Source organism: Delphinus delphis, chromosome 8 (genome assembly GCF_949987515.2).
Source record: "Delphinus delphis chromosome 8, mDelDel1.2, whole genome shotgun sequence".
In the NCBI taxonomy this organism is placed as follows: domain Eukaryota; kingdom Metazoa; phylum Chordata; class Mammalia; order Artiodactyla; family Delphinidae; genus Delphinus; species Delphinus delphis.
Genome location: NC_082690.1, coordinates 98,562,203 through 98,577,776, shown reverse-complemented (window position 1 = coordinate 98,577,776; position 15,574 = coordinate 98,562,203).

Sequence of the window (15,574 nt, the reverse complement as noted above, 5' to 3'; positions counted from 1 at the left end):
GAACCTAGCCTTCCAATGTTGAGTCCCTTTGAAGAACACAAAAGAGCAAAGCTCTGTGCTGGAGGCTGGGGTACCTTGTGGGCACGGGTTGCCCGGCGTGGACTGGTGGGGCGAGCAGGAACCTCTCAACCTAGGGTCCCAGAGCCTCTGTTTGCATCCCGCCCTGGCCCCTGCAAATATTAAGGGCAGCTGGACCGAGAAGTCACATGGCTTCATCAGAGGGGGGTAGGGCGAGGAAGCTGTGGAGGCAGGTTCTGAATCCAGGTCTGCGTGACCCTCTCCTTCTTTCACGAGGCTCCATGCCAGTCTTGACCGTAAGTCAGAATTTTGGTGCCCTGGAGGCCTCTTGGTTAGAAAGTGAGGCCCCGTTGTGTCTGCTGGAGTGCCCTTCCCGGTGCAGAGAGCCTCCCTTTCTCGCGAGACCATGAATTCACTGAGTGCAGGGTCCATATCTTTTTTGACTTTGCTTTATTTCGTGTGCCTGGTACAGCCCGGTCCAGAGTAGGCACTCAGCACAAGTGTGGCTGACCTATTGGACCCACCGACTAGTGGGAAGATGCTAATCAGACAATCTTGGTGCAAGGTGCTGCCGGTCACGCTGCTATCCAGCAGTGCGTGAAGAGTCTGGGGTCGGGGGGGGGATGGACTGGGACCCTGGGATCGACATATACACGCAACTATGTATAACATAGATAACTACTGAGGACAGACTGTATAGCACAGAGAACTCTATCAATGCTCTGTGGTGACCTAAATGGGAAGGAAGTCCAAGGAAGAGGGGCTATATGTATACACGTGGCTGATTCACTTTGCTGTACAGCAGAAACTAACACAACATTGTAAAGCAGCTCTACTCCAAAAAACAAAAAAACAAAAAAACCCCACCTCGATAGCTCATTTTAATAACACCAGACTTTGAATCTTGTGATACCATGGTGAACTCACAGAGATAAACTAGTTGTGAAATGTAATAAAATAATCAAATGGAAAACAAAAGTCTGGGGTGGAGGTGGGTATGAGGAAGTATTGGGAAGCCCTGCCTGGGGGTGGCTATGGGATGAGTTGCCTTAGACTCCATTAGTCTGGGAACCCAAATAATAGGGCAAAAGACTCTGGTGATTCCCCCTTCCCAGTTGCACTAATGCTGCAACCCCTCCCCCACCCCCTTGGAGACCCCAGATGAGGAAGGCGCTTGAAGCATCCCCTCGCTGTGTGGTCCTCCACACACAACACTTCTTTTTCTTTTTCTTTTTTTTTTTTTTGCAGTACGCGGGCCTCTCACCGTTGTGGCCTCTCCCGTTGCGGAGCACAGGCTCCGGACGCGCAGGCTCAGCGGCCATGGCTCACGGGCCCAGCCGCTCCGCAGCATATGGGATCTTCCCGGGCCGGGGCACGAACCCATGTCCCCTGCATCGGTAGGCAGACTCTCAACCACTGTGCCACCAGGGAAGCCCCACACACAACATTTCTTATCTGCAGAGTGAATGAACAGGACACAACAATCCCTTTGCCCTCCAATTCTGTGGGCTGAGGCCACTGAACTTGCAAGGGAGCATGAGGGGGCATTGCTGGAGGCAATGCAGAGAACCACAAGCTCCAGTATGGGGGCCACGGACCCTCCTGCCCATTTCCACTCCTACTGTGTTGTTCAGGTCCCCGCTGTGGGATCGAGCCCGGCAGCCTACCGACAGATTTCTCTGTCTCTCAGCCCAGTTTCCTCAATCAACCTAACTATTAATCTTCCCAAGCTGTAGTTTGATCATGCACTCACCTGCTCAGAAGCCTCCAATGGCCAAATCTGGCTGGCAAATGATTAATATTTATCGACTCTAAAATGCTCATTCAAATTGATAAGAAAGGCCTCAAGACTCCAACAGATAAATGGGTGAAGGATGTGGACCCACTGCTTCACCCAAGAGGATAAGCAGAGAGTAAACAAATGCTTGGAAAATAGTTCAACTGGTTAGTGATCAAAGAGATGCAAATGAGAGCAGTATGGAGATAGCATTTCCTACTTATTAAATGAGCAGAATTTACAAACACCATTACCCGGTGCCAGCCAGATTGGATGAAGTCTGTGCTCCTCGGTCTCTGGAAGCAGTGTGCAAAACTCTGGAAAACAATCTAGTACAATGTAACAAGAGCCTTGAAAATATTATTACCTTTTGACTCATTAATCTCACTCCTGGGAATTGATCTTAAGACCATAATTCAGCAGAAGAAAAAAGCTCCAGGCATGCCACTGGCATTATTCTCCTGTATTTCTCCAGGCAGTGAGATGGTTAAGAAAACCATACCTAATCTAGTCAATACAATATTATGCTGCCACAAAAATGATAATTATAAAGGATATGCAGAAGCATGGAAACTGTTTATAACATCATGTTTGTTGAGAAAAAGCAGGATACACAATTTGCATGAACACTGTGATTGCAACCACAAATAGTAAGTATTCATGTTGACAAAGTCTGGAGGAGAATATGCAAAAATGAAAATTATTGAAGGTTGGGGAATTGATGAGTGGTTTTCCTTTTTGTTTAAGAATCTTCTTTTTTGGGACCTCCCTGGTGGCGCAGTGGTTAAGAATCCACCTGCCTGTGCAGGGGATACGGGTTTGAGCCCTGATCCAGGAAGTTCCCACATGCTGCAGAGCAACTAAGCCCACGAGCCACAACTACTGAGCCCACACGCCGCAACTACTGAAGCCCGTGAGCCTAGAGCCTGTGCTCCACAACAAAGGCAAGCCACCACAATGAGAAGCCCGTGCACCACAATGAAAAGTATCCTCCACTCGCCGCAGCTAGAGAAAGCCTGCGCGCAGCAACAAAGACCCAACACAGCCAAAAAAACAAACAAACAAAGAAAACGCTTAGAAAAATAAAAATAAAATGCACGTGCTCATGGATCTCAAAATTCACTGTTTAGGAAATTATCCTGCAGTTATTCTTTTTTTTCCTCCAAAGAGTGCATCTATTTATTTATTTATTTATTTATTTATTTAAGTTAATTTTCCTCTACGAATTTATTTTATTTTTATAAATTTATTTATTATTTTTGGCTACATTGGGTCTTCGTTGCTGCGTGTGGGCTTTCTCTAGTTGTGGTGAGCGGGGGCTACTCTTCATTGCGGTGCATGGGCTTCTCATTGCAGTGGCTTCTCTTGTTGTGGAGCACGGCCTCTAGGCGCATGGACTTCAGTAGTTGTGGCTCACGGACTCTAGAGTGCAGGCTCAGTAGTTGTGGCGCACGGGCTTAGTTGCTCCGCAGCATGTGGGATCTTCCCAGACCAGGGCTCGAACCCGTGTTCCCTGCATTGGCAGGCGGATTCTTAACCACTGCGCCACCAGGGAAGCCCTCCTCTACTTATTTATTTATTTATTTATTTAGCAGCACTGCATGGCATGTGGGATCTTAGTTCCCCAGCCAGGGATGGAACTTGTGCCCCCTGCATTGGGATCACAGAGCCTTAACCACTGGACCGCCAGGGAAGTCCCTTCTGCAGTTACTCTTGAAATGTACACGAAGATATGTGTAGCTCAATAGCCAATGTAGCCTTGTTTGTGGTAGCATATGATGTAGGAAACAACCTAAGTATCATCAATAGGGGTTGGTTACATAAATTTTAGTACGTCCATATACAGCCATCAAAAAGAATGAACGAGGTCTATATGTTTTTATATGGAACAGTAGCAAAGATACTAAGTTAACAAAGCAAAGTGCAGAAGAGTGTAATAATATTTATCATTTGTATCAAAACCCTGTGGGATGAAATACATATATATATATATATATATAATTATACACACATATATGATACACGCATAGACAATCTCTGGAAGAGCATAAGTAAAATAGGTGAGAGTAACTGCCCAGAATTTTGTATTGGAAAGACTCTGGTTGAGAGGGAGGGAAGGGCAATGCTTGTCTAGCCAGCAGACTGTATTGAGTCTCAGGGTAATTTGAGGGGCTTGTGGATTCAAGTAATAGAGATCTCTCCCCACCTCCACGCCCACCACAGCCGCCCCTAGGCACTGCCCAGATCCTGGGAGACTTAGGTTTTACTATGTAATCTTTTGTGCTGTTTGTTTTTTAAAACCCTGTGCCTGTATTACCTCTTTTATAATTTAAAATTTTTGAAAAAGAGGAATTTCCTGCCTGAGGCAAGACCCACCTAAGAAGTGGGGGCTCTCCAGGCTGCAGCTGGAGCCTCTCCTCAGCACATGCTGGACCCGGGCACCCTCTCTTTTTTCAGCTCAAGATTTTATCCTCTCCCTTCTCTGACCAGCAGCTGGATGGCTTCAGAGATGGGTTTTTGGTCAAGACATATTTCAGTAGCTTCTCTGAGTCCAAGGGCTTTATCCTAAGATGGGGATGATTTAAAAAACTAAAAAAAAAAAAAAAAAAAAAAATTTAGGTGAGAATAATGTATACTTCACAGGGGGGTTTGAGAGGACAGGAGCTGGTACTGGGTGGTACCCAGGGATGGGACAGACTGCTTTATCTCTGACTTTGGCAAAAAGGGTAATGTTGACCCATGAGGGGGTCGAACCAGCACACAGGGGGAGTGGAAGGGATGCCCCTCATCAGCCAGAGTACTTTGGGGGTGCAGGTTATAGAAAACCCAACCCAAATTGGCTTAATCTGGCCTCCTTGTCCTTCTTTGGGAGGAGAAATCAGGCCTTCCCCCATCACGGGACAAAAATCTTTCCCTTCTCTCTGGGATATCTTAGGTCAAAACTCACTTGAGACAATGGTCACCTGGAGGGTATGATGTACTGACTGACTTGGGTTGGGGTTCCTGAATCAGTCCCTGGCGGGGAGTGTGATACTGCTATGATTATCCTGGCTGTACCAGGGCTGTCTTACAGACTAGATCAAACCCAGAGCCACATTATTGCTGAAGAGCGGAGAGAGGGGAAGAGATACTCAAGGACCACCACAACCCCCCAGGTCCAGGTGACAGTGTCTTGGCTGGACATTGAGCTAAATAAAGACAATGCATCCATTCACCCACTCATTCATCTGTTTAATCATTTATGACGTGACTACCGGGGGCCAACCATGGGACCAGGGGCTGGAAATGTAGCAGCGAACAGCCACCGTCTGCCAAGTCCTTGCTTTCTTCAAGCCTTTGCCCCTGCTTCCCCTTCTCAGTGAGGCCTCCCTGATCTCCCTGCCTAGTCCTGCACCTCTGGCTCTCACCTGGCACACAGGTCTTCCCATACCCTGCTCTACGTTTTCTTTTATTTCCATAACCTTCCAACAGAATGTAAGTTAGTTACTTACTGGGTTTATTGTTTATTGTCTGTCTCTTCCTACTAGAATGTAAGCTCCGGGAGTTCCCTGGCGGTCCAGTGGTTACGACTCGGTGCTCTCACTGCCAGGAGTTCAATCCCTAGTTGGGGAACTAAGATGCCACAAGCCACACAGCACAGCGCCCCCCAAAAAAGTAAGCTCCATAAAGCAGCGGTTTTTGTCTTTTTATCCAACTGATGTAACGGCAGCCCTTGGAGCCATCCTGGTATCAGCAGTCACTTAATAAGTGGTCGTTGAATAAGTGACTAAAGGTCCTGGCCCCCACTGTGTACCCATGGGTGTTTACCTGTGCCTGTGATGGGGGAGAACTCAGAAATCAAATAATCCCGAACACAAATAAGTAATTATAAGCGGGGATAAATTCTATGATGAGAGAATATGGGCCACAGTGAGAGCACGTGTGCCAGTGAGAGCACTGGTGCTGGGGGACAGTGTCCTTCAGGAAGTCATATTCGAGCTGGGCTCTGGAGGACGAGTAGGAGTTGGCTGGGGGGTGAGAAACAGAGTAGGAGGCCTTCTGCAGGAGCTGGGCTGGGCCTGGTGGATTCTCCCACAGAGCCACGAGGAGAATTGAGGTCCAGGAGGACCGCAGCCTGTCCCAGGTTTCAGATCACTTTAATAGAGGGAGAGCAGCAGCTCTTCCCAGGGCCGTGGGAGCTCAGTACTGACGCACAGGTGCCATGAGGTGCTGGGCCCAGGTAGCCGGCCTCAGGGGTGACAGGTGCCTCTTACCCCTGCCTTGGCTACTTCCTGGCCCTCTGTGTGCCCCAGGGTCTCAGCACCCAAGCTGCTCCCAGCCAGAGGCCCTCACTCAGCACCAGAGTTCTTTCTGTGGCCTGCATTCTACAATGCTGATGACGGAGACGACACGGAGAACAGCATGCGTGGGTTTGGGGCAAGGGTGTCCAAATCTCACGCGATGCTCGTGGAGTTCCTGGAGGGAGCCCAGTGCCGTTGCCTTCCTCTTTTCTGGTTCAAGAAGTGGCTCAGAGGAGAAGGGACTTATTCAAGGACACCCAGGAGCGTGTTTCAGAGCTGGAGGGAGGCTGTGGACGGACCAGGGGTGGCCACCCCAGGCTTGGACAAGGATCATAATGACCTTTGACTCCTGCTGCCCCTCACTGCCCCTTCCCTCCAGGGTGGGGCCTGCAGCCCCTCTCTCCCATCCTGGCTGAGTGAGGGAGGGCTCCTTTCTTACTGATGCTATTTATTTATTTATTATTTTTGGAAGGTTTTTAATTTCAAAAAAATATTTATTTATTTATTTGGTTGCACCAGGTCTTAGCTGCAGAAGGCGGGCTCCTTAGTTGCGGCACATGAGCTCCTGAGTTGCGGCATGTGAACTCTTAGTAGCAGCATGCATGTGGGTTCTAGTTCCCTGATCAGGATCAAACCTGGACCCCCTGCACTGGGAGTGCGGAGTCTTCTCCACTGCGCCACCAGGGAAGTCCCGACGCTGAAGCTATTTAGTGAAAGTCCCAAGGCAGTTTGGTTCCTTCTGTTTCCTGGGAGTCTCCTGTTTTGAGGAATCTGGACAAGTGACTTGGGGCCAAGTCAAAAACCAGCCCAGGCTGCATCTTTCTCAAGGGCGTTTGTCAAGCCAGAGCTCCCAGGAGTGGCCCCAAGCCCTCCTAGTCGTGCCTCAGGGTCAGATTCCAGCCTCCCTGGGCACTCCCCTCAGGTGTGAGCAGCCTTAGTCCCGCCTCCTTTTCTTATTTTCTTTTTCTTTTTTTTTTTTTAACCATGCTGCGCTGCTTGCAGGATCTTAGTTCCCCCGACTAGGGATCGAACCCAGACCCCCAGCAGTGGAAGTTCAGAGTCCTAACCATTGGCCTACAGGGAATTCCTCCCCGACCCTCCCCCCACCCCCCGCCTCCTTTTAGGTTGTCTTAACTCCTGAGTCCTATAGCCTGACCTGGATCCTTCACAGCTCTGGGCCCTCCCGGTCTCCAATCCCAGGGAACCGTAGACATCCAGGATCCTCCTTGGACCCAATCCCTCAGCACCACCATGTATAGACCAAGCCCTGCACAGAGCTCAGTGGGGGTCAGTTCACTCCCGTTGCCCTTTCTGGATCAATCTGCCAGGAGCCCTGTGTCAGCGTCCCTCCAGTCCCATCACTTGCTTTGGACCTCTTTGCTTCCAGGTTTGACTTCAGGTCTCTCCTTTGCACCTTAATATAGCTTAAAGACTGACCGTATGTGCGGGTGTGGGTTGGGTAGAAACTCTGATGAGCCCTAACGCTGAGTGCACAACTTGTAGGATGAGGCAGGTGGGCTACAACCTGCCCAAACTTCAAGGTACAGAGGGCAGCGTGAGTTTGGTGATTGAGGTGGAGAGGGCAGGAAGGCATCCTTCCTCCCTCAGTCCAGGCTCTCTGGCTGCCCTGACTGCCTGGCTTTGATAGATGGAAGAGGGGTTCTGTGGCTGACTCGTCACCTGGTGGCAGGGTAAGATTGCACAGAAAGTACACTTAACCGTGTCAGCTCTTCCAGAAGCCGCAGGCTTCCGACTGCAAAATAGAATCTAGGTATCACCACTCTACCCCTGCCTCTCTCACCTTACTCAGGTGCTGGTTCAGAGCCTAATCACTTAATTTGTCAGTGGCACCTCGTGGTGTCACTTCCCCTGAGCCCAGATACCTATTAGGTGTGGGCTAATGAACAGCTGATAACATCTCTGCGTTACCTCTGGGAGGTATCTGCTTCTCACTGGGGACTCTGAAACCAAACCTGTCTGCAAACACTCTACTGCATCCCTTCTGCCTGGTGGGACGGTTGCTCAGGGGGAGCCTGGGGAAGTGCTCTGTTTGACAAGTTGTAGAGAGCTGTTTAAATCCGAATGTTATCCTGTCTCTTCCCTGTTCTGCAGCGGGAAGCAGCATCCCACGTTCAGCTCTGAAGAATGGAAACTCAGGCTTGAGGCGGGGATACGAGGAGGACCGGACAGGAACGTCAGTGCATACTGGTGCATCTCCTCCACAGGCAGATCTGTGCTCTAAGTGGGAGGAAAGAGGATTATGTTCATTTTATTATTATTTTTTGGCCTCACCACACAGCATGAGGGATTTTGGTTCCTCAAGCAGGGATCAAACCCGCGCCCCCTGCAGTAGAAGCTCGGAGTCTTAACCGCTGGACCACCAGGGAAATCCCAGATTATGCTCATTTTGAACTGTGCGGAAACTTGGGCCACTTGCGTCCAGGACTCTGAGGACTTTCTAGAGCTTTCCCCAGGGAGAATGCCCCTCCCCGCAGGGAGTGAGACCTTCCAGTCTCTGAAAGACTCAGCCTCCAAAGAGGGAGGAGCTGCACTGGGTCTGTCCACACCAGGAGAGGGAGGCTGAGTTTGGGGTGTGGGAAATTGTTATGAAAACAGAGAAGCTCTGTGAGCTTCTCCACCACTTACTGGCTGTATGATATTAGTGACTTTTTATCTCTCTGGGCTTCAGTTTTTTCATCTATAAAATGAATTATTAATCATTGCTAACAAGTATTGAGTGCTTACCAGATGCCAGACACCATTCAAAGCACTTTATGTGTATCAACTCATTGAATTCTCTCAACAAATGATGAGGTGGGTGTTATTATTATTTCCAACTTAGAGATGGGGAAACACTTTACCAGGATTCAAACCCAGGCAGTCTGGCTTCAGATTTTGTACCATTTGCCATCCCTCCATTGCAAGGCAGTGTGGAGATGAAATGATAACATGGATGTGAAGGCTCTTCGAAGGGCAGAACGGCTGGTACGTATTGCTAATTCTTCAGTGGGTCTCAATGGGAAATTGCCTTTCAGTTCTATCAAATATGCAGAATTTAAGCTAAGCAAACAAGTGAACAAAAAGCCAGCCACGATGATGATAAACGCAGCCGGAAAGGTAGGATCTTCCCAGAAGCCAGAAAAAATCCAGCACTGTCCAGAGAAAAGGACACCCATATGGCTCCCTGCCTTGGATATTCTGGTCCCTTGGCAGGTAAGAGGCTTCAGAGGAGTACGTCAGCCTTCACCTAAGTGTCAATCCATCAATCCCCTTCACTCTGATTTTGTACTGAACAAAGAACCTTCTGGTATTGATTTCCTTTCCCAAAAGTCTGTCCTTCCTGAAAGAGATTGTGCTGACCAATCAACCTCAGGATTCCTGTCTCCCAGGTGGTTTCATTTCTCAGTGTAAATTAATAAATTGCACTTCAGGTTTAACAATCAGTCTCTTGTGAGTTTGTTTAGTGTGGGTCATCCTACCCCGCTGCAACCCCCCCCCCCCGCCCCCCACCTAATCACAGCAGTTAAGTTCCCAGGGAGAGGCTGGAGGGGAAACACCATCAGGGTAGTATGAGAAAGATGTCCAAAGAATGGTATGAAAATGTACCCTGTGAGAATGTAGAGGACAGAGAGAGGGCTTCTCTGTGGGGGAAAGGAGCATCAAGGAAGGCTTCCTGGAGAAGGATGATGTTGGTACAGGAAGAGGGATATTATGCATAGAGGTCGAAACAGGCTCTGGAGTCTGCCTATCCGGGTTGGAAGTCTATCTCTATCCCCTTATTGGCTATGTGACTTAGCCAAGTTACTCTATGTCTCTAGGCCTCAGGTTCTTCATCTTTAAAGTGGGCATAAAAATAGTAGCCACATTATGGGGTGGCTGTAAGGATGAAATGGTTATATATAATATATATAGCTCTTAGCACAGTGCTGGGCCCGCAGGCAACACTCAGAATGGCTGTCATTACTGTTGCCATTGTTAATACCCAAAAGGATATTTTCATCGAGGAGAATTCTAGGAGAAGGAGACACATTGAGGCTTGCTGTATCCCCAGAGGCGATTTTGTCTCAAAAGGAGGGAGAGTTGAGTCTGAGTTTGCTTTAAGACCCAGAGGACAGAAAGCTCTTTGCAGTATACGGCTCTTTCCTTAAGAGTGGTCACAGCCTGTCCTGTGGTTTTGCAGCCCCCAGGAGAGCTGCCTGTACAATCTATAAGAACCCATCAGCCTCGAGAACTTCCGTGGTTTCTGAGTCACCGTCAGGCCATTTCAGCTTCCAAGCAGAAACTCCCAGGGCAGACTTACCATCTAGGTGTTTTTCTGGCCTCCTCTGTGTAGGGAAGGGGAGGGCTGCATCCGGTGTTGCCTGCTGCCCCCAACCGATCCCTGTTTACGTTCAGCCTCTGCACAGAGTCCCAGCATCACAGAGAGTCAGGGCTGAGCGATGTTCAGCACTGGCTTCACAGCTTTCCCAAAGGAAAGGATGCTCCAGGTCACCTAACTAGGGTTCTCCAGGGCTGGGCCCGGACCCCAGGCCTACTGCTTCTTTACCCAGTGTTTTGTCTACAGATCCTGGTGGGGCCTTCCCTAGTTTCACCACAAACTTGATTCTGGTCGATTCAGGGAAGAAATGTAGAGAGGGACAGGTCAGCATGTTAGGGGAGCGCCAGGGTTTCCATCATATACGTGCTCTCCGGGCAAGTGGAGATCCCCCCTCCTCCCGGTTAATTCCTGATACCCCTACCCCCATCCCTCCAGCACCATGGAAACTGTTCTAGTTTCTTCCTGCTTCCCTTTGCCTTTCCACAAAACAAAAGTGTTTCATTGGTCCTAGCTCTTTCCTGTCCTTCTTATCCTGGGGGAGCTGGGCATCTGAAAAATCCTGTTATTGTCACTCAGGAATCCTGTCTTCTCCCCGGGGCCCATTTCCTCTTTTCGTGAGAGTGCACGGCGGTGGGTATGGGTGGCTGGGTAAGTAGGGCTGGGAGACACAGATCCGTGGTTGAATGGAGACGCAACGCTTCTCTCTCTCTTTAATCAATGATGCCTTCTGAAAGGGGTACCCACCCCCATTCCTATTACTAATAATTGATACCTATCAACCTAATTCCAGCTCTTGTTCTGTCCAGCACTTGTGGGAGCACCCTCAGAAGGGATGGGTAGGGTACAGGTTAAGAACGTCTGCCATAGTTAGCACATCAGTGTGTACAGCCAAGCCCTGCCATGTACTGTGTGATCTTGGGGGAGTTGCTTAATCCCTCTGGGCCTCAGTTGGCCCAGATAATGGATGTTAATAATGACACCTATCCCCACAGGACTGTCGTGAGATGCAGAGAGAGAATAAACTCAAAGCACTTAGAAGAATGCCTGACAGGTGGTCAGCGCTCGGTGAAGACTAGGTACTATTGATACTTGTTATTCTTTTCCTCAGGGCCGGGGATGTCTCAGTGTTGGCAGCATCCCCCAGCCTGGTCCTTAGCTTTGGAGATTCAGAAATCAACAGTGCACCCAGGGCACTCTGTTCTAGCAGAGTCTACACGGGAGGTCAAGTTACCAATAAGCAGTTGCTTGATGAGCACCGAATTAGAGCTGGGTGGAGTGGGGTGGGCAGCAGGAGGCTCACAAGGCTAGTGTGCTGGGGTCTGTGACTCCCATTTCTATCACTGACATTGGTCCCAAAGTTCCCTGTGGCTGGTAAGGGGCCCTGTTCTCTGCACCGCAGAAGGGAGGCTGATCTGGTTGCAACATCTGCTGACTCCAGCACCCACCAGGGTTGACCTGATTGGCCAGAGCAGCCCCCTCTCCTCAATGCCTCTTTGGGGATCCTTCTAGATTCACTCTAGGTTGAAAAGAAAGGTTTTCCCAGGGCAGGGGGCCTCATCTTCATTCAGGGCTCTGCAGCGGCTCCCCACCCTGTCAGACGGCTTTGAACACAGCAGGAGACATGCTGAAGGGTCCAGCTCTAAGAGTCTGTGCCCTTTCCTATCCATTCCGGTTCCGGAACAGACTTCCTTCCCCAGCTCACAGTACAATCGAACTGCACCCCTGCTTTGGACAAGTCCAGTCAATGATGTAAACCAGTCACCCTGGGTTACACGGATGTGCATTTGAGAGCAACTAGAGATCATTTCTCGGGGGTGGAGTTTTTGGAGCAGATGACAGAGTTCACCCATTATACAGTGATTATTTTCTCATTTCTTTTTTAGGTTAGGAGCACTTTCCTATCCTCCTCAAATATGATTCCATGATTTCCTCTCCGTTTTTCAGTAATTAATTTTTCTTAACAACAATAGCTGTTATTTATTAATTAGCTAGTGTGCTAATTGGGTACTTTTCTTACATCTTTAATCCATACAGCAACCTGATTCCAGTTTATAGATGAGGACACTGGAGCCCAGAGGGATCAGTAAGATCAGTAATTGGCCCAATGAGTCTTTTTTTTTTTTTTTTTTGGCATTGCCTCGAGATGATTCGTATTTTTCTCCCCAGTTGAAATGAAACAGAAAATATGTGCATTTACCTTTGTCTCCCCAAACAGGGTCCTGAAACCTCATTTAAGACCATAGCTGGGAAAAACCAGTTTGATTTGCAGCGAGCCCAGATTTTGAAGGAACTAAAAGTTTCTGTCTTGTTTTGTTTGTTTGCTTGACATGTCAGAAATCAAAGCCCTTTACAGGAATGGTTGACAATGTATCCACATATAAAAATTTGGAAGGGGATGAGGGGCAGGAAAGAGTATGTGGACCTTGCCCCGAGAGTGGCGGGGCGGTCGGTCTTGCCTGAGGTTATTTGGAGGAGGCTTGAGGAGAGAGGTCAGTGCAGAGGCAGCGGCGGCATTGGAAGGTGGGCCACGGCTTGTGCAGGGTGGGGTGGGGATGGGGGGGTGGGGGGTAGGGAGTGGGGTGGGGGATGGGTGGTGGGGGTGGTGGGAGATGGGGGGTGGGGAGTGGGGGGTGACTTAATGCAGCTCATTCCTATTGCCAAATGGCAAACCATTCTTCCCTGATCTAAATAAATATACCCACCTCCCCACCCCCTTGTCATAGGGTAGAGCCTGGGCATCCAGACATGCTCATAATGGGAAGGAAAATCCCCCCCAGCACCAGTACTTGGGTGGGAAGCAAGATACCCAGTGCTAAAGTTCCCTCTTTTCCCCAGTGCAATACTGTCCCATGGCTGGTATCCCCAGAGCCTGGACTGGCCTTCACTGGCTCGTTGACTGGCTCTCTGGCCTGGGAGGGGTTTTGAGCAGGTAAGTAGTGTCATCAAATGGGAACGATGGACGTCAACTCTTGCAGCAGAGTGGCGACGGTTTGGAAGCAGGTAATGTCCAGGTGAGAGATGATGAGTGTCTGAATAGGGCAATGGCCAAGGATGGAGAGGAGAGATATTAAGGGGTAGAATCAATAGGACCTGATTGATTGATATGGGCTGACATCCAAAGACCTTCACTCAGGCGGCCACTCCAGCCTCCAGTGCCCTTGCTCTAGCTGGTTGCTGAATGTTCTTGCTGTACTCGGGCTCCATGCCTCTGAACGGAGTATGCCGGCTTCTGCCTGGAAGACCATCCCCTCCCTCCAGAAATCTTGGATTCCTTTGTCTGTTTCCCCCACTAGAGAATGAGCTCCTTGAGGGAAGGGGCTGAATCTCTTAGCTCTGAATCCCAGCACCTGGCACAAAGCCTAGAGCGCCACGTATATTTGTTGAGCGAATCAATCACTTACAAAAGTTGCAGGGTGGAGCGGAAAGAAAGAAATGAAGAGGGAAGGAATGAAGACATCCCCAGGCGCACCGTCAGATCTTATTATAATCACTCCTCTCTCTGATGTTACACACTAATCCTCATCGGAGTGAGGCTTGAGAGTGATCTAAATAGCATCTGTCTCTGCTAGATGCTGGAACTCGAACCAAATAAAACGGGAATGGTTCAAAGAATATTCTATTATTCCGTCCCAACGGTTTCGGTAAGACGGTCACATTACCAGAGGGAGCGCCTTGCAGACTTAGATGCGGGTGGCGGCCACTGAGAGCCAGAGAGAGATAACAGGATAAGGTGGACAGAGCCTGGACAACCCGTCCGGGTCCTGAGCTCCAGTCCTGGATGTACGGATAGCCCGGGAGCTGGGCCTTTCTGAGGGTTCCTGCAGATTTACATCTGTCTCTTTGCTTTGACTTTTTGTGTTCCTCCCTTGCTGCTTCCACACTCACTGATCCCCCAGGTCCTCAGGAGACCAAAATGTAAGCCGGAGCAGGAGATAGGCCTTGAATTAATTTCAGTGTCTTTGTATCTCACAGTAAAATAGAAAATCTTGCATCTTAAGTCCTGTTTGTCCAGGGCTGCTATATTTTCTTTTTTTTTTTTCCCCACCAATTAATTTTTTTTAAGAAAAGACTTATTTTCTCTAATGTCCCATTAGCCAATGTGAAGTCTGGGAGTGTTAAAGCACTCACAGAGTGACTTTGGGCAAGTTCCCCTGAAGACCCCTCCCAAGCCTGCTTCTCTGGCTCTGTTTGCATACCTGGATGCCGGAGAACCCAGTACTATCCCTAGGCAGTCTGGCTACTGACTACCATACCTTCATCAACCCATCTCATACTTCTTTTGTGACAATTCATGTAATTAATCAGCCTCATCTTACAGGTGGGGCTTCCAAAGGGCTGGCTTGGGGTTATGTAACTCGTGAGTACTGGGATCAGAGCCACCCCTATCCTACACAGCGCGTGCTTGGGTGGTTACACTTTATCCTTTGTGTCTGGGTAGCAATCTGGAAGATACTCCCTGGTTCTGGTTTTCCACTGTCCTAATCTCTTAATTCTTCTGCATTAGAAAAGAAAGGTGGGCTTGGAATACCTTGAATCCCTGGGCCCCAGGAGGAATCCAGGAGGCTGGGCTCGGGGGGCTGTAGACTGCACTGAATATACAAGCAGCTCTCCCCCAGATTCAGCTTTCTATACGGGGAAATGGCCACGGAAGCCATTAGTTCACTCGCTCTGGGCCAGAATGAGAGCAGCGCCCGCTGGTTCAGCTGGCTAGCTCATGCTGATCACGAGCTCCGACGGGCAATTATATATGTCTTTGATTAATAAAAAATGGAGCAATGAATGAATATTTAATCAACAAGGTCTGGCAGGTTGACTCTTTCAGAACCTGGGCTGGAGGGGGAGGCAGGGAGTAATCAAAGGGGTCCTTGGTGGTGAAAAGGCAGTGCACCACTCCAGGGGGTGGTTTCTGGAAGGCTGTTGTGGACTGGAAAAAAAAAAGCACAACCTAAAAGTTGTGAGCTATGTTTTATTCAGTGACCTTACTGAGGACTATAGCCTGGGAGGCAGCCTCTCGGCTCTGAGAAACTGTTCCAAAGAGGTCAGGGAGGAGTCAGATATCTAAACGTTTTTGCTGGAGAAACAACAACAATAACAACAACAGCCCATGTAGTCAGACAGGAAAAGATTACTGCCGATCACAAAAACAGACATCTCAAGTTCATGATTTTAGCGTTTTTCTAA